Source organism: Pongo abelii, chromosome 12, assembly GCF_028885655.2.
Source record: "Pongo abelii isolate AG06213 chromosome 12, NHGRI_mPonAbe1-v2.0_pri, whole genome shotgun sequence".
NCBI classification, from domain to species: Eukaryota; Metazoa; Chordata; class Mammalia; order Primates; family Hominidae; genus Pongo; species Pongo abelii.
The window spans coordinates 110,318,937-110,338,241 of NC_071997.2; the positions used below are offsets into that span (position 1 = coordinate 110,318,937).

General features: G+C 34.8%; 1 long non-coding RNA gene across 5 annotated transcripts in view; it reads left to right on the top strand.

Annotated features, from left to right (window-relative positions):
- The window catches only part of LOC129057743 (uncharacterized), a 388,559-nt gene that overhangs the window by 235,459 nt on the left and 133,795 nt on the right, over window positions 1-19,305 (top strand). Inside the window, exon 12 of one of the 5 annotated variants that reach the window (XR_010136346.1) lies at window positions 3,722-3,800. The exons of 3 other annotated variants lie outside the window; for them this stretch is intronic. This is a non-coding gene — a long non-coding RNA (uncharacterized LOC129057743). One more of the 5 variants, XR_010136335.1, reaches the window with a different exon arrangement.

Genomic DNA, 19,305 nt, shown 5'->3' on the forward strand with positions numbered 1-19,305 from the left:
AAAATTCACATGGGTATCTTGGGATAGTTTAATTGTTTCAGTGAAATGCAACAATGTTTGTTAGACATCCCACAAAATACTCTCAAGGCAGCTCACAGTTTGAGTGTTAGATTGAGCAATTTTCCTCTAGGTGATGCCAGCTGGGATTTGGGAGGTTGCTGTAATACAAAGAAAACATGACGTGAAAATCATCATGGAACAGGACACAAGGGTGGCAGTGCTCAATCTGATTCCAAGGTTTGACTTGTACAGCATGCTCAGGTGCACATCATTTGTGACTAATTGTGGTTACTTAAACATGAGATGAAAGTTGTATGTATTCTTTCCATGTGTGCATATTGTTTTCTTTCAAATGATGACTAAGTTGTTAATAAACACTTGTTAAATTATTTGGACCTAGCTAATTAATTAATTTGGTTTGGAGTCACTGTGTTAATGGTGACAGCCAGATGGGATTCAATTTTTATAGAAGATTCATAGGACCCAAAATGACAGTACTTACAAATCTATGATTTATTGGAGGAAAATGATATAATTTAGAAACAGCATTTAACTAAGAATGTGCATTTGCAGCCAAAGGCTGCTCCACAGTAAAGGGTGTGGAGAGACCAGGCATGAGTGAAACTTTCCACTTGCTTCAGGACCATACTGGATACACTTCCTCTCTTGGATCAGGACCATCTCATCGTGTGCGTGTGCACCTCAGAACCAGGGAGTTCACTATGGAGGCTTGGCCATGGTTTCTTATACCCTGCTTGTTATCTAGGCATATTTGTTGTTACATAAATGGCTCCAATGGTAGGGCCCTCTAGGGTGTTCTTGCTGAAACTAGGGGCAAACCGTCATCTTACTGTTTATCAATAAACCATGCTATCAAATTGACACAAACATCCTTGGACCCACTGTTACAAAATAACACTATTAATCAGTGGATGTTATGCCTTTACCAAGGGTCACCCAGTACCCTGAAGGCACATCTCTTACCTCAGCAAAACAATTTAGGCAAATTTCAGATGTGCTGGAATTTACCTCCACAGCATAGACACTGTGTAAAAAGTACCAGGCACTAGAATATCATGATGAGAAAGTTTGGACATCTCTGCCTTGAAACTTGATTTCAATAAATGCATCTGTATGTGTTGTTATGGCAATTAGTGTGCAGTAGAAATGTGTTGAACTCTAGGGCCTTTTATTTGAACAGCTTCCTGAAACTTAACGTTATTTTCCAGATACCTAATCTCGTTGACAATGTTTTCAGCCTCATTTCTGAACAGAATATTCATCTTCAGGACAAGTAACAGCACAACATTTACCTCTTTATGAAAAAAGATGACAAAAGAATGAAAAAAGAAAAAGGATTCTTATAGGAAATCATGTGAATAAAACAGAGAACATAGGACAAATTACTTTTTATCATGTACTAGTCCAGCAAATATGTGTTATATATTTTTTTGTTTTCCTAAGAGTTCTGTTTTTGATCCTCAACTTTTTTCTCATTCAAGCTTTGCCTAGGTTTGCAATCTGCCCCACTGATCTGATTAAACTGCCATGTACATGCTGATGACTCAAACCTGTGTCTCCAACCCAGTTGCCTGCTGGGATCCAGCTTAAGATATACCCAAATTCTTACAGGTCCCCTGTTCACAACGTACCACAGGGTTTTTAAGCTCAACACATCTGTAACTATGTTTATTATTCTCCCCACTCCCCAACTTCAGCTGCAAACCTGCTTCTCTAGCTTATTTTTCTGTTTTGGTTAATGGTATTAACACTTTCTAAGTTATGCAACCTAGAAAATTGGTGATGATGTTCTTCTCTCCTAATTGCCTATATCCCTGTAAGGTCTCTTATATTCATCTCACAGCCAATGCTGCATTTCAGTAATTACTCACTCATCAATTATCATAATTGTCTCTCGAATGCTCATTCTCTCTAGTATTTTCAGTCTCCATTTAAGCCTCCACATTTTTGTAGATCACAGTGAGCATCGTGCTGCAGAGTCAACACTATATTATTTCCTTCAGGTAAAATGGAGTCATGGCTCCCTAATATCAAGCCAAGTGAGTCGTTATTTCCACTCTTCCTCATAGTTCCTAAAGTACTCTGGACTGACTCACATTCTGTTCTTTGTCTGTGTGGCTCCTCCTCCTTTCCTGTCTAGTCGTTAAGTTTAAATTCAGGCTTCATCTCTCCTAGAAGTAAAAGCAGGAATTAAGTCCAAGTAGAGTTCGTGGTCTGGCTCTGTCTCATGAATTGTTAAGCTAGTATTCCCCATGCAACATACACTTACCATCATTCCTAATCAAGGAATAGGAGAGTTGCAGAGAAGTCTTAATAAAGAAAATGTTGATGTTCAGATGTCTAGAATTTAGAGAGTATGTCGCACCAGTGTTTAAGATTGCATTAATTAGAGGGAGAGGCTACAGATAAAATATAAAGGAGAAAATCCATGCAGGACATTGGGCAAATCATGCAAGCAGTAGTGCTTCAGTCACAGCTGGGCAACTGTAATACAGAGATTGGAAAGAGACATAGAACTCAGTAGGTGTCCCACAGAATGGGGTATGAAGAGTCCACTGCTGTTTAGTGTCCCAGTGGAGTGTGGATTTGGCATGCTGAGCAGGAAAGCAGATGTCCTGTGGAGGGCACGTCTCACCATGTAGGTGAGGAGGAGATTCCTCAATTTATAAACAGTGAACATGAACAGCAAAGCAGGAGCAGAAGGAAAAAAACCAAATACATTAGGAGGATATAAGACACTACCTGGGGACTCTCAGAAACACCAGAGCAGACTTCATGGGGAGCTATTGTATCAGCTGGTTAGGGTGATTAATATGTTGATGTGACCACATTTCTGTTCACAAACTAGTGGGCTTGGAAGTTTCACTTGTTACACGTTCTCATTCGCACTAGAATTTATTTCTTTCTCTGCAGTGCCTCATCTTTTCCCGTTGTCTGCATAGCATATAGAAGCCACATTTCAATAACACTATTTCACTTACATCTTCATATGTCTATCTCCCTGATTAAACTATAAGCTTTTTCAGGGCAGGCACCATGATCATTCCTGTGTTTACACTCACTAAATACAGTGCCAGGAAAAGAATAGCAGTTCATTAACACTAATTAACTAGAACTGAATTCCCTTAGAAACCTTAGAGAGGATTGGATGACTGAAGTATCATTTTCTAATTTGCAACTAAGAGGCAGCTAGCAAGTTTTCTCATAAACAAAGAAGTGATAACTATCAAAGCACTATTAATCAAAATGTGTTCCCTCTCCTACCAGGCTTTACTCATTAGGATGATGAGGGAGGGAATTTATGTAGGAGCATAAATCAAGAATCTTAATGCTGAAGAGAGTTGTATATTGCCAGAATTAGAAAAATGGCCCCTAGTTTAAAGGAAACAACAATTAAAGCTCTCTGTGCATAGAGTTCTTTCCAAGATCACTCAAGCTTTCTGTAACTATGGAAATGTTGAGATAAGTTTTAATATTGAAAAAAGGTGATTTACTTTCACTTTGAAGCATTGTTTGTGTCTTTTGTATCTAATTCCAGAATTATTTAGGCTTTCCTTGTTACCATGTTACCAATGTGTTCCTATAGTATATGTGCATCAGTGATAGATCTAGGAATTGTGTTTGGAAAATAAAAATCAATAAAAATTGTTTTCTTTATATTAATAGTTGTAAATAATAAATATTCTTCTTATTGTCTTAGATTTCACCATATTGCAAAAAGAAACCAGGGTGGTTAGATATGGAGAGTTGGCAGAATCCATCCATGTCTGGGGAAGTAGGTGAGAGTTTTGGTTTTCACTACATACCATGATTGTGTTGTCTAGAGTCGTAAACATAGTACTGCCTTTGGTTTTGCAACTAGAGCTAAAACTTCTACTGGTTGGAATGTCTGTTACTTGAGATAGAAATGATGGTAATCAATAAAGATATGCAGAAAACCTGCTATAGAATACGTACTCTCCAACTGGGCTTCAGTTGTTTTTTTTTTTTTTAGTTGTTCCTCCGTAAGACAGAAGAAAAAGGAGCCTTCCCAGATGCCTTAGGCAGTTTAGAAAATTATCAAAGACTTCTTAGGTAATAGCTTCGAAACTCACTAAGATGTCTTTGTGCTTTCAAATATTCTGCATGGGTGCTCATGTGTTCCGGTCTAGTAATTGTATATGTTTAATATACCCCTTATAGTTTGCTTTTTATGCATTCAACTCATTTAATTATTTTAAAAGTCCTATAAGATAACACTATTGTCATCACCATTTTCCCATGAGGAAACTGAGCCTTAGGGAGTTGACAGAATTTCTCCATACTCATGTAATTAAGTAGCATAGGTAGACCTTGAACCCCATATCCATGAATAACATGGATTAACCACTAATTATATGACAAAAATCTTCATAGAAATATAATTTTTGGGTATGTGAATATGGTAAAGATCAAATTTTTATAATAGGATCAGTTATTATATTTCAAGTCTGTTGATTTTGCTTTAAGCTTGTAAAAAGTCAGACTAATTGAAATCATCAGTGAGAGATGATGGATTCTTTCCCAGATGGATTTGCAACTTTCTGTACTAATTTCCCTAATTCAAATTTTCTACCTAGGTTTCCATCTCTGAGCTAACAAAGATGTAGACTCTTCCTTCCAGGATCTCCAGGTCTAGCAGGAAGAAACCTTTATAAATTCCCAGCTGTGAAAAACCCTGAAAAGTGCTATAATAGAGATATGCATAAAAAGGACATGAGAGGCCCCCCAAGGAGATACTAACTATGACTGAAAAATACCTACTAATTCTACTTGGACTTGACTAGGGGCTGGATATCAGGTAGAGATAGAAATGCTGAATCTTAGAGGCAAACGGGGAACATAAACAAAGGTGTGAACTTAGCTAGTGGACCCATGCTCAGCATCAGATATGTTTGGTCAAGACTTTGAGTAGGGTATACAGAAAGGGAAGTGAGAGACAAGGCTAGGATTTTACTAGACGCATAACAAGTTGTTAAAGACAAGTTCTCCATTCCATTTAACATGTTCCTGCATTTGTTAATATAAGATTTAATCATCATTATTGAGACAAACATTGATCAGAAGGAAGTACATCCATATTTAAACAAAAAACGTTTTTGATGTGTATTACAGTGACTACATGCCTATTTAAAGGTAATATTCTTAAATGAATGGTCACATCATTAGTGGATATCTAGAACTTGTGATGCATTTTCAAAATTGCTGATAGGTTTTTTTTGGTAAAGAATATAAACTAAATTTTAATGAGTTTTAATTTAAAGTAGTCTAAAATGTGAATGTTTTTCCCTAACGAGGTGAGTTCTAATTATTGTCACTGTAGTTCATATTTGGTAATGGCCAGCATTGCTTTGGATAGTTCATTAAATCATGAAGTGATTGATTTTCTTTTCCTTTTCTACTTTCAAGGGGATTATTTCTACCAAATATAATTGTCCTTTAGTGAACAGTGTTAGTTTGATGTACTGTGAACTTCCTTGGGGATGATCAGCCTCTGTGAATAGTAGCATTAATCTAGTACAGAAACATTAGTGGCTTGTAAGGATTAATTCTATTTTAAGAACCTTTTACGAACCTTGAGTGTACACATGCTCCATAATAACTTGTTTCCAATTTCTCAACTGTCACATCTTTAATTTGGTTATTCACATTGTTTCTTCACAGTTGTTGATTCAAAAATCTGCTATACATTCTTTACGTAATATTTTAAACCATTCCTGTTGTTCTGAGAATGAAAAATGGACGGCAGACATGACACTGATGTTTTAAAGCACATGCATCAAAGATAGAACCAATTTTTTGAGTTTCCTTACTGCTGTAGCAAATACATATTAGTACAGGCTTTCCCTGATTAAATTCTGTTTCTTCTATGTTGTCAGCAGAAATTTAGTTTTAAATTTTAAATTCAGATTTCTAAAACAATTATCACTTCACCTGGACATTCCAACAAGTTAATCAGTGGTTGAATTGAAATCATCATCAACTCATCAAGCAACTGCACAGAGAGTATCTGCTAATTTGGTTCAAGTCAATTAATCCCTAGTGGAATGAAGTGGCAGCAGATGGAGATGGAGGGAGTCACTCCTATCCAACTCATCATTGGTCCCAACTCATCAAGAGACCAGTGAGCTTTCTTCCGGGTACTTACAGTGGACTGCAAAAAGGCCATGCCATTTTCCTATTTAGCATGATGAATTATAAGGTTCTCCAGGAAAATATTTGCATTGTGTAATGATCATAGGCAGGAAATGTTTTCCTTTGTATAGGGCTATTCAACAGCACAATTGGTGTGCCTGTCTGTTTCTGGTAGGAGAATTAAAAATAAATAAATAAAAGGGAAGCATAGTATGATATTATGCTTTGGATTAATTCTAATTGATCCTGGAGAATTTAGAACTTAAATCTGGAAAGGTTAACATATGAAGTAAAGCTCCTTAAAAATAAATGACTTTTCTATTGACTGTTGTGATGGCAATGACATCTCTGGATGTAATAGCCTTTTTATCCAGAAAGATCCTCAAATTGAATGTGGGGATGGAGCAGAGCTTTAGCTCATTATCATTTGTCACATCTCAGATCTTGTGAGTGATGGTTAGTATTGTTTGCTGCCACACCCGCGCAGCTCTAAGCACTTAATAGAGTATACGTGTCATTTGGACATAGAAAACATACTTTATAACCTCCCTCTGGTGAATGTTTTCTGGATGAAGACCAACATAGACTAATAGTAACTTGGTAAATTAATGAACCCTTTACTCTTCTTTTGTAATTATTTGTATACTCAAGTAAATCTTAATTCTGGAAGGCTATTGCTTTCACATTAGAAAGCATCCATTGTTTGAAAAATTGAGGGGAATGGGCACGTCAGTGTATCACAGTGGCTGCAGTCAATCATTTACTTTTTCACATGTACAATTAATCAATAATTTTGATTAAGCATACTTCATGTGGATAATGAGAAGTGGAAATTTGAATGATAGAATTCTTTTATGCAAGGTTTACAGCCATCATTCAATGAACCTGATGATTGCTTTTATGTTAGAGGAGGAAAAAAGAGGAATCAAGAATTTAAGCGCCATCAAAATAAGCACTGTGTCATATCTCACCCACCTCCCTGGCTTGCATAGGGCAAAGCCTGCATCAGACACTTGCCAAAATGCTCGTGGATGATTGCGAGGCCAGGGTTGCAAGTCTGGGCTTTCTTGTTCTGTGATCTCATACTTACCATAGTGATGCAGAAGGAGGGCTGTGGATGGCTTGAGGGTATTAATGATCTTGTTTTATTTGATAAACATTTCTTACAAAGCTATGGATTGAGTGTCGGTTGGGGCTAAATGCACAATAGTTAATTTGAAGAAGTACAAATCTTTGGATCAAGCCAGAACAGTGGTATAACTATGTATACTGCTAATTTCTCAGTCTTAATTTTATTGCAGTAGAAGGACATTTTGAAAGTTAACAGACATGATGCAGAATTCTCTAAGTAATTCAATGTTTTTAAAAGGCAAATCTGTTAAAAATCTGATTAATATTCTGCTTTGTAACTTACATAATCCATATTCAATCTCTTAATGAGCTTTTGATTGTCACAATGTTCCCTGTACATACTTGAAGGTGAATTTAAAACAAAAGTAGTGGAAAACAGTAATTAATATCCAAATACTTTCTGTAAAGGTCATTCAATAAATAATCAATATTATATATATATATTTGTGCATTTGCTAAATATACAATGTATGTCTATATATTGATTATTGACAATATGACTACCTTGAAGTAGGATTTAAGGAAAATGATATTACATGAGCTGTTAGTCATAGTTCTCAGGATATTAGTGTAGCTTTAAGGATTGTATGTTTATATATCTCCCAGAATCAGCCTGAGAAATAATAGTGCATTGACTGTCTGCATGTAATTATAAAGTAATATAGTGAGGATTTTCCCTCAAATCCCTAACACATTAACATATCCTTAAATAATATGATTCATCTTTTAGATATATTGCAAGCATGGTTATTGGTCATGACAAAGAAAATCAATAATCCTCTAGTGGACCATTCATAATTTCACCATACAGACTATTATTTAAGAATTAAACACATTATAGGCCTGGCTCAGTGGTTCATGCCTGTAATCCCAGCACTTTGGGAGGCCAAGATGGGCGGATCACGAGGTCAGGAGATCGAGACCATTCTGGCTAACACGATGAAACCCCATCTCTACTAAAAATACAAAAAATTAGCCGGGCGTGGTGGCGGGCACCTGTGGTTCCAGCTACTCAGGAAGCTGAGGCAGGAGAATGGCGTGAACCCAGGAGGCGGAGCTCGCAGTGAGCCGAGATCGTGCCACTGCACTCCAGCCTGGGTGACAGAGCGAGACTCCATCTCAAAAAAAAAAAAAAAAAAAGAAAAAAAAAAGAATTTAACACATTATATTATGATTATATATTTGAATGTTTTTCTTCTTTACTAAACCTTTGTTCTTATCCATTCTATCTTTGAAGACCAACACCATACATATGGTCTTTATATAGTAACAAATATTTATTTAATGGATTAGGATATTATCTGTTTTTCAGAATTTACCTTATTCTTCTGACTACTAATGTAAAGAGAAACAATTAGAACAACAAAGTATTTTATTATTTTAACAGCTAGACCAAAACTACAAAATTTATTTTTGTCTAGCATTCCCCAACATTGAAATGAGAAACATTGAATTCCATCTATTATCTACTAGGGACTGATTTTACAATTACTCATTTAGAAAAAAAAATATGCAGTCAAGATGTATATGTTCTACAAAAGTCACTCTGAGATGGCAGACAGTTAACTTGATTTAAAAAAAAAAGATATGTTCAGACCCCTGTTGTAACACCCCTACCCTAAGATGTAGAACCCAAAAACAACTTTAGGGGGAAAAAGTGTGCTTCTATGAATACAATACGGTGATAGATGCTTCCATATCCAGCCAAGAAAATAAGTTGGGCTTTTTTATTTGCATAGTTGAATGTCATCTTTGTCACCTGCTCATCTTATTGGTCAAAAACACACAGATATCTACAGTTCAGCATCAGATATCAAATTGATCTTTGCTTGATGGTTCTTGGGTTTCTAAATATTTTCCAATATTTATTTATTTATTCTATTTTATTTGGGTTTCTAAATATTTTCCAATATTTATGTATTTATTCTACTTTAAATGTAATTTTATTATAAATGACCTCAAATGATCTTGAAAGTAGCCATAGTATACATTATATCCATACAGTGCTCACTTCTGTTTGTGTGACAAAACATATGCATTTATGGTGATATCTAGCCATGCAAATTTATTGCATAAATAGCTGGCCATGAATTGTTGAGACTTTGAGAAACTTTCCTGGTATAGAAGAGATATACAGTGGATCATGAAACACAGATAGGATTTAGATACATATTTACTTAGCATTTCAGGTGCGATCCATTGGATTCTCTTACTCATGGCCAATTAGAATGGTCTGAATGACTCTTTAGTGGAAATATAATAGAAGGAATAGAAATACAATAGACGGAATTTAAGTTTTTATGGACTGGAATAAATAGCTTATAAAACAGATGTTCTATGGCAGAAAATTTTTCCTTTGAGGCCTTTCTCAGCCTGTGATAATTAATCGAGATGTTTAAAGTATGGCCAAAAAGTGAATTAATCATTACAGGTAGTGTAACCAGAACTTGGAATTACAATCCTCTTTTATTTGTAATTTTTTCATAGCTCCTCTTATATTTGCTAAGACCTTGTCATATGAATAAATGCCATTTTTGACTCTCATATATGTCAATAATCTACCATACATTTTGAATATAATTCATTGAAGGTTATTTATTAAAGAAGGTGGTGTTTATAAATATAGTATATATTTAATTTACTCTGATTCCTGCCTGAGGAGTTATCTTGCTAACTTAATAGCCTTTACTGAATCCCAACAGAAGTGCTAACTCAGTCACTGCCAGGTCTGAATTAATTAGAGTCTATTTTGCATTATCTGTGGTCTATGGATTTATGGTTAGGGAGGAAGCATCTTGCAAAGGACCTTTGAGCAGATGCGTAGAATTATTTGGATCTCAGTAAGACAGGAAATAGCAAAGCTATCCTTCTGTTTACTTTTGTAAAGACTGGACCTTGTCCATGCAATTATATCTATGTATTAGGAAGGAGTACTGAATCCTAACTTCTCATATCAACATGTGGAGGATCTCCAGCTGACTAACACTTTTGGCTTTTCTCTCCATCCCTCATCCCTGCAAGAGAAGAGGGGTGCATTGTCAGAATGATGGTCTGGAAGGAGTTTAGCATGCTCAGCTTATGCCATTCCATTCTCCTCTTTAGCATCTCCCAGCTAAAGATGACACATTATGATCTTTTTTTTTTTTTTATCATTCCTGATAAAGAACTCTTTGGCTTTATTAAGTACTGGATTCTGGCGACATAATTTGGCTTCAGATAAATACATTAGAGTTATGATTGTTGTGTTTTCTATGTGTACTGTGATAGCCCTAAATTCTTTGGACTCCTTAATGCAAGAGGCATATAAGAAACGTGATATTGAACGAAAGCAACTTAGGTGGTCCTGAGGGAACAAACCCTTTCCAATGAGTAACATCCCAGGCTGCAACAACTGAATGCTTAGTTAAGGGATGGAACATACAAGAGGAAGTGGTTCTTTTTCTTAGGTACAGAAATGCCTTCAAATCGATTAATGTACTGTTTTGTCTCATTTTGGAGCCTTCCTGGAAGGATTTTAAACTCTCCACCAGTTGTATCAAAAAGATGTACAAAACCAGGTACTCAGTTCTGGGGGAACATTCTAGTGAAGATGCAAGTAGAGGATACCTCCATCACGGCTTAACAATAGACTTAACGTGTAAGATCAACAGCTAAGTGAATAGAAAGCTGAAGTGTTATGAAGGGGTACTTATTGTATACTCTTTATGTTTTCCTTTCATCTAAACTCAGGTTCTTGGCCTACTTTGTTCATGCTAAATCGTTTGGTTGATGTCCTTGGATGTAGTAGCTGAGCATGCTCTGCAAAGGCTAACTTATGTCTCCTCTTTCAGGCTGGTTCACCTGTAGAAGGAGTAAAAGTTAGTTTGTAATAATCCATGCAGTGAGGTGACTCTCTTTGAGGTGGAGACTTGAACTTGTCCCGTTTTGCCAGTCATAGTTGAATCGGTCTGTTTAATATTAGGGCAGTGAGTATTATTAAGCTCTTTTATGGGAGGGCCTAATGCTACATTGTCCAGCTGATTTTACTGTAAATGCAGCTAATGTGTTCATCTCTATTTTTCTGTCTTTTGTGTTTCACAATTGGCTCCAATCTCAGGGAGTGAAGAAAGGGCAATGCTTACTAGATCCTTACAGCCCCAGCCATAAATCATGAGATGAGAAGAATAAAGTTATGCAGGTAGCAATCAACTTTAGTTCATACTATAATGCCTATCTCAAATATGAACATAAACAAATTAAGGAGCCTGCTATATGGTTAAAAAAATTTCAGCCCTTTCCCAATAGTTTCTTTTTAATCCAGTGTAATTAATCCCTGTACAAAGCTTCCATTGAGACAACTGAACAGTTCCATTTTCTTTGATTTAAGTAAAGTTTATCTAAAAAATTCCATCTGAGATAGATAGCAGATTTTGTAGGAAATTATAGTATATTGTATTATTCTTCCCATGTGTTTGCTACCCTTCTCTATTAGATCCTTCACTGAAGGGCCCCTCCCTGCAAGAGGAATATAGTATCACCTTTCACTGATGTCAGGCTTGGTCATGTGACTTGCTTTGGCCAATAGAAGGCCAGCAGAAATAAAGTAGGCTACATCTGAGAAGTTCAAAGAGCCATTCCTTAACCCACCATTGATTCTCTCCCTGTGCCATGAGACTACATGTTTTAGATGCAGGCAGGCTGCTTCTTCAGTCTGGATTCCAACCAACAAAGGTGAAAAATAGGCCTTTGTCCTCATCAGCCACTGAGATTGGGAGTTGTTTGTTACCATGACATAGCCTAACACAGGTGATTAACACAGAATCAACAATGGGCATTCACACACATATTTCCTCTTTTACCATTTATGTCTAAAAAAATTATCCTTAGTATTCTACCCGCCCATTTTGTTCCTTCTTTAAATCTGATTTTCTTCTCATTTGTGCCTTTTTGTTGTTTAGACTTATCAGCCCACTTCCTTTAAAAATGGCTCTACCAGAAATCTGGTCTCATCCAGAGTTAAAAAGAAAAAAAGTCATTTTCCTCAAATTGATTCACTGGGTGGAGTTTATATCCAACTTGTTTTATTTTTGAAAATGTCATGAGAAACTCTTGACATTGAGAATTTTTAAAAATCTTTGCTTATAAACATTCTTTGGTCTCTTAGCATTGTCATACCACAGAAGAGAAGGAGGACGTGTATAAGATTTATATAGCTGACAGAGATTTCTATGTACTGTATGCACTACATTTATATTTTCAGCTTAAATCATTGAGTGATTATTTTCTGAAAGAATTTTGTCTTTCTTGGGGGAGGTTGAAAATCATGTCTACTCGATGATTTATCAAGTGAATAAGTAAGTGAAAATGAACAGACTGGTACTGATTTTTACCATAGGCAGCAAATTATGAATAATGATTCTTCCATGCTTGAACTCTCTTGCAGTGATTCTGCAAATAATTCTAGTTTTCTCAGGTTGTTTCGGCCAAATGGATTTGCATAGTCAGGAGAAGCTAAAAGATAGCAGGATAGGCTTGAAGCCCTGTGTCGGAGGGCACGCTGGAATTTTATTAGAAATATGGGCTTGACTGCCATTAGGTGCCCTTCGTTCATCACTGTCTTATGCTTGTGGCTTCATAAGTGAGGGGAAGACTAGAAAATATTTAGTGTCATGTAGCAAATAAATATTTGGGTTCAAAGAACTTTTAAAATGCATCTTAAAATGTCAAAGGGTTTACTATTCAACTGAAGAGGGTTAAGAAATCTGTGGGATCTATCACTTCCTACCTTTATAGATACCCTTGGTATACATTCTTGGAGAGCAAATTAGTATTCTCATTTTTCCAAGGTATAGCCTTTTTAATATGTTAGATATTACCATATGCCATTTCCTTTGTTCTAGGTCAAAAACAGTTGAAACTTGGCAATTTCATTTTGTTTAAGCAAATAGCTTCAAGTTTGTAATCCAACTGCACTTCATGACAAAATAACTATTTTCAAATGTGTACATCAGATTCAATATGCAGAATGTACATTTGTAAATTTTTAACAACTAATTTTTATTAATATGCCATAAATCATTTATAGGTTGCATATTTTTGTTACTAAATATCATAACTTTTAAATTATGCTTTATTGATATGCCACAATGTATTAAAATATCTTAATATTAAATACATACTTTACTTTCCTAATTTGTTGTCATTGTTGATGGTGGTGGTAGACTGAATTTTGTTTGCTTTAGATTTAGCAGGTTAGAGTGAAATGTTTCATCTTTATAGGTTACAGTAAAATGCCCCGCCCCAAAAGATATTGTGTGCACATATTAAGTGCATTACATAGTTTTCTTTTACCAATATCTCTATGGCCTTATATTATGTCATTTTGCTTTCTGAAAGTACTAATATTCAATGGCATTGCAATTAGTTTATCAATTATCTATAATTGTGCTTGCATTAGATAATTATATTATCTTTATCTTCATATGTTAATACATCTATAACGTTATCTCATTTGCTATAATTTGAATTCTGGTATTTCTAGAGAGATCTAGTGTTTCCAGGTACATTTTTTGCTAATATATTGGGGTAATTTATTCTATTATAGTCCTTAATTTTTTCCGTATCTTGATAATTTTAGCACGGACACATGCAGAGATGTTTAACAAATATGGGGTGGGATGGTGGTAAGGAAAGCCAATGTGTGTGAAGAAGCAAAGGTACTCTGAAAAGAACAACACTGGGAAAAAGGGGGAAATTTGCCAGAGGAGGCTATGTGTTACAGCAGCTCAGAGATGCAGAGATACAGAGAAAGTGTGCAGATGCGTCTGGTCTCTTCTTGTGCCTAAAAGAATCATCTGCCTGTCCCTGCCACTCCTTGAATTTGTATCTTTGAAAGGAAAAAGCTATAATAAAAAGGAAAACAGGCTCAATTCTGCTCTGTGGCCCTCCTCTGAAAGATTCTGCAGTGAGAAGAGACACAGTTCTCTAGAACAAAGGGGTTATTATAGACATCTGAGACTGGCAAGCTGCCCAAGCTGGCAACATATTAAAAAACACATTCCGTCCCCCTGATCCCCCACATCCACACACACACTACGGGATGCTCCAGGGATTCAGGACAGATCAGGGTCTCCACCTGTGCACCTCTAGCTAAACATGGTGGCTCTCAGATTGAAAGAGGTAGCAGGCGGCAATGTGGTCAGGAGTATGTGATGGAAAGGACACTTGTGATCTGGAGGAGGTTAGCAGTGGTACAGGAGGGGACCTGGTATGAGCTGGGCAAAAGCAAAAACAGAGAGAAAAAAGAGGTAGCGGCTGCCATGGAGGCATGATATAGACCCCAGCAAAATTTCTGGCTGCTTCTTGAGCCCTTCAAACTCCCACCTGGGGAGACCTATGGAGCCACAGAAAGGAATATACTGAGGTTCTGGTCTTTCCAGAATATTCTTAGTTATATAATTTATCTATGGCTATATATATGCAACTTATATATAATACATATGCAACATATATATGTAACTTTATATATATATATGTATTTGTATATAGTCAGTTTCCAAAGAACAATTGTTTTCTGCAATTTAGATCTGTACAGAAATTTCAAACATCTCTTATGTTTTGCCTTCTAGTCTAATAGATTTATGTGTTCTTTTATTCAATTCTTTAAAATAGTTCAAAAAGCATGGTATTTTTCTCTTTTCTTAATAATTTAATTCTAGTGAAACAGAGAAAGTTTAGAAAATGCATATGTAAAATTTCAAGAATAACGACATGGCTGCCCACATAGTCAAAACTCAGTTTAATAAAAAGAATGTCACCAGGACTTTAGAAATGGTCAGGGTGTCCCTCACCGACAGCATAGTGTTATCTGTCCCCCAGGTGACCACGATTTTGGATTCTGTTTTCATCAGCCTCACACTTTTATTAAAGGTAGTTTATCTTCTATTCATGCACACTTCAAGAACGTGTGGCTTGAATGCTTCTTTGATTTGCCTCTCTGCAGCAATATAATGCTTCAATTGTTCATCCGTGTGGGTACAAGTCACTGTGTAGTCCTAATGTAGTTAACATTTTAACTGCTATAAGAATGTTCTAGAGTTTATCTGTCATTGATGGATATTTGGACATTTCCTTTTTTTGCCTTTGTGAAAAAGGGTGATACGAACATTCTTGTATACATCTCTCACTGCACTTGGTCGGTCACGAGTTTCTCCGTCATGTTTCCCTAGACGTAGAATGGAGCATTCCTTAGTAATGTTAAACCCTTTTCCAAAGTGGTTGTGCCAATGTACAATTGCACCGCAATAAATAGAGTAGTTTGCTAAGGAATTTCTCCAACATCTGGTACTGTTCAAATTTTTAATATTTACCAAACAGGGATGTGAAATGGTAGCTAATTTTTTTTCACATACCATGTTTAAAAATTACACATTTCTCATTGTCAATGAGACACCAACTATTTTCAGACATTTATGACTCATTCTTATTTCCTCTTTTCTTCATGCCTTCTGTGTATGTTTCTGTAAAAATATTTGACTTTTTGTATTGCTTTGAGGTAATCTTTTAATATAAAAGTTTAATAATTTATTATATGATGTGCAAATATCATTCCAAAGTAAAGCTTGCCTTTTACTCACTGGGTCATAACAGAACTTCATAAATTTGTGATCTTTTCTCTTAGTGTTCACACATTTTGGGTGTTTAAGAAATTCCTTGTTATCATGAGGTCATGAACACATTTATTTTTCTTGTTTCCTAAAAGTTTTATAATGTTGCTTTTTACATTTAAGTTTTTACTCCACTTAAATTATTATTTATAGGGGGTAAAGATAAATTAATTATTTTGTATGGATAACCCACCACTCAAGAAAAATTAGGTAGTCTGTTTTTTTCCTCACTGATCGGGAGGGTCAGCTCAACTATAAATGTTGTTTGCACATGTGCATAAATTTTAAATAGCACAGTTTATAGTAAGTCTTGATACCTGTTAGGGCAAGTCACCCCATTTCTCTTTTAGGAGAACCCTGTTCTTCTTGTATTATCATATAAATTTTAGAAAAAATTTGTCATTTCCATGAACAATTCTGTAGATATTTGGTTTGGAATTTCATTAAAAGTAAAAATAGAAAAACTTTACATTCTCATATTCAGTCTTCTTGTCCTATAGAGGAATATATTTCTTATTTTTTAGGCCTTCTTTAATATCATCAAAAGTATATAATTTTTTTAAAGAATTTGTGCATAGACACATGTAGGCATTATTTCAAGTCTATTATAATTTTTCTTTCTATTAGAAACAGCATTCTTCCCCCTTTCAGTTACTAAAGTTCTCCACTTGCAATTTTCCCTTCATCATCCCTTCCTACAAAATCCCAACCACTGTCTTTACTTCTAGTAACATATGTTAATTTTGAATGTTTTTGAACTTTATAATTTGAATTATCCTGTACACTTTTTGTCTCTGGCTTTTTTGGTTCAAGAGTGATGACAATGATATTGATTATGTTTATATATTATCCAATTCTAGTAATTTATGTATCTATATGGATGAACATGTAGCTGGTCTCCAGCTTTTGATTATTAGGAAAAATTGTGCTATGAACATAGCTATACAAATTTCTGGAGTACATATGTATATATTCGTGCTGGGTATATATGTATAAGTGAAAATGTGATAGCATAGAATATGCGTATGTTCAGCTTTTGCAGATATTGTCAATTTTTCAAAAAGTGGCTAAATAATTAATCCTGATGTAGTAATGTATAAAAGTTTCAGTTGCTTCTTGCTTTTCTCTCGGTATGGATAGGCATTTTGTTTTATTTTATTTTTTGATGGGTGTATAGTTGTGTCATTATGGTTTTAATTTATATCCCTCTGATATTTTATGAGAATGAGCAGCTTTTCATATGTCTTTTGGCCATTTAATATATTCTTTTGTAAAATGCCTGGTTATGTCTTTTATTTTATTTATTTATTTAAACAAAAATTAGATTACAAGTCATTTCCTAATTGATATATATAAGACTTTCATATCTGCCTAAGTCCTCTATCATATGCAATCTAAATATTCTCTTCCACTTTTGATATGCCTTTCACATTATTAATGGTGTCTGTTGATAAACAGAAGTTCTTAATTTTAACACAGTTTCTTCAGCTATTTTCTCTGTACCACTGTCTTCTTATGGAACTTCTATCAGGCATTTATTATAGGTTCTTCTTCTATGCTTTATGTTTGCTATATCTTAGTTTCACTAGGCTGCATCATATATACTTTCATCAAATGTGCTTTCTATTTACCAATTCTTCCTTCAGCTATATCTAATCTATTGCTTACTGGTTATATCAAGTGTTTAGAAATTTTACTTATAGAAGTTCTGTTACTCATTTTCAAATCAATTTGTTCCTTTTTATGATTTCTTTTAGCTCATGAAGTCATTTATAAAAAGTACAACATTTTCATGAGATATATTATCTCTGGTGTTTTTAATATCTGAAGTACATGTTAGATTAATATGGATAACTCTTTTCTGTCTCTTTATCATTTTTCTTTTTAAAATTGTAGACAATGAACTGATTTTTTTTCTAAAACTTCATTTGTGGAAAATGTTTGAGAATCAAATAGAAGTTGTTCTCTTCCAGAGAAAATCACTTTTTAGCTTTTCCAAGCACTTAGAGTTACAGGAGAGTTATTTCAATGAAATTCTGCCCTTGAATGTTTTGGATTCAAGGTAATTTGGATTACAAACTCATTGCTTTTTGGACTTGGCTGAATGAAGATGTCCTCCCCTACATCTAGCCTCAAAATCTAGGCATAAAATATGCTTGCTATTTATGTATATGTAGTAGGTTTAGATTTTGTTTACACTTAGACTGAGGGTACACATCAGGAATGCAGGGTTCTGTGAAGTTTTCCTGACAGACTGTCTTGGATGGCCCTAGGCCTCCTCCTCCAACCCAGAAATTTGTGTGGCTCAAGATCTCCAGGAATTTTCAGAAATGCTCTGGATAAAAGCTGTTTTGGGTACAGTTTACCTATGAGTTTCTGGTACTTTGTTTTTGTCTTTGGCCTTTGCAGATATTTACAATTTTTACCTGATCGACAATGTGTTTTTAATAATTGCTTTTCTGTTTTAATCAGTATTATTATTATTTATTATTGCTACAAGAAAGGCCATTCATTGTATCTGGTCTACCATGCAGTTAGAAATAGAAGTCTAGTTATCTTGATAACAAAACCATGTGCACATAAAACTAGATTTTGTGCTTTATTTTTGAGAATAAATGGAATCTTTTGTTCTATCTTATCCCTTCTTTATCCAATTCTTGTACAGGAATATTACTGAGGTTTATTTACTTGTTTTGTTTAACTAAAATTATTTGATCAAATATAGTTTTTAAAAATGGATTCCCTTAGATTTTTTTAGGGATGAAGTTATGTTAGTCATAGGTAATTTTTTTTTCTAGTTTTCAGTAGATTTTTCATATAGTATCATAATTACTTGTAATGCTAAGTAAATATCTTTGTATTCTATCATTAACTTAAATTTTGGCATTTAAGTACATTAGAAATATTTTTACATACTGACTTAACATTTTTATATTTTGTTTATTTAATTAGAATATTTAATTTTCAACACTTTCTTTTTCTCCCTATTAACTTTTTCCCATGGTCCCTACTTAGAAGACTATTTCCAGAGCAGACAAATATACACTGATGTTCCTGTAAAATAAAGCAAGTGAGCCAACTAATAGAGCTCCCAATGGCAAAAGCTGAAACAATCTGAGTGACAAATGAAATAGTACTGGATTGCTAGCCAAAATACAAAATAAATATCCATCAGAACATACTGATGTAAATAAATGATTAAATTAATTATTAAATGGAGGAGAAAAGACAAATCTTCTATGGAAAAAATTCTAAATAAGCTATTTAAATATTCCACCTGCAAAGAGGGGGAAAATAACTTCTCTCCCCTTAAATTGTACTTTGCATAGTGACATTCTTCCAAAGAGTATAGTAT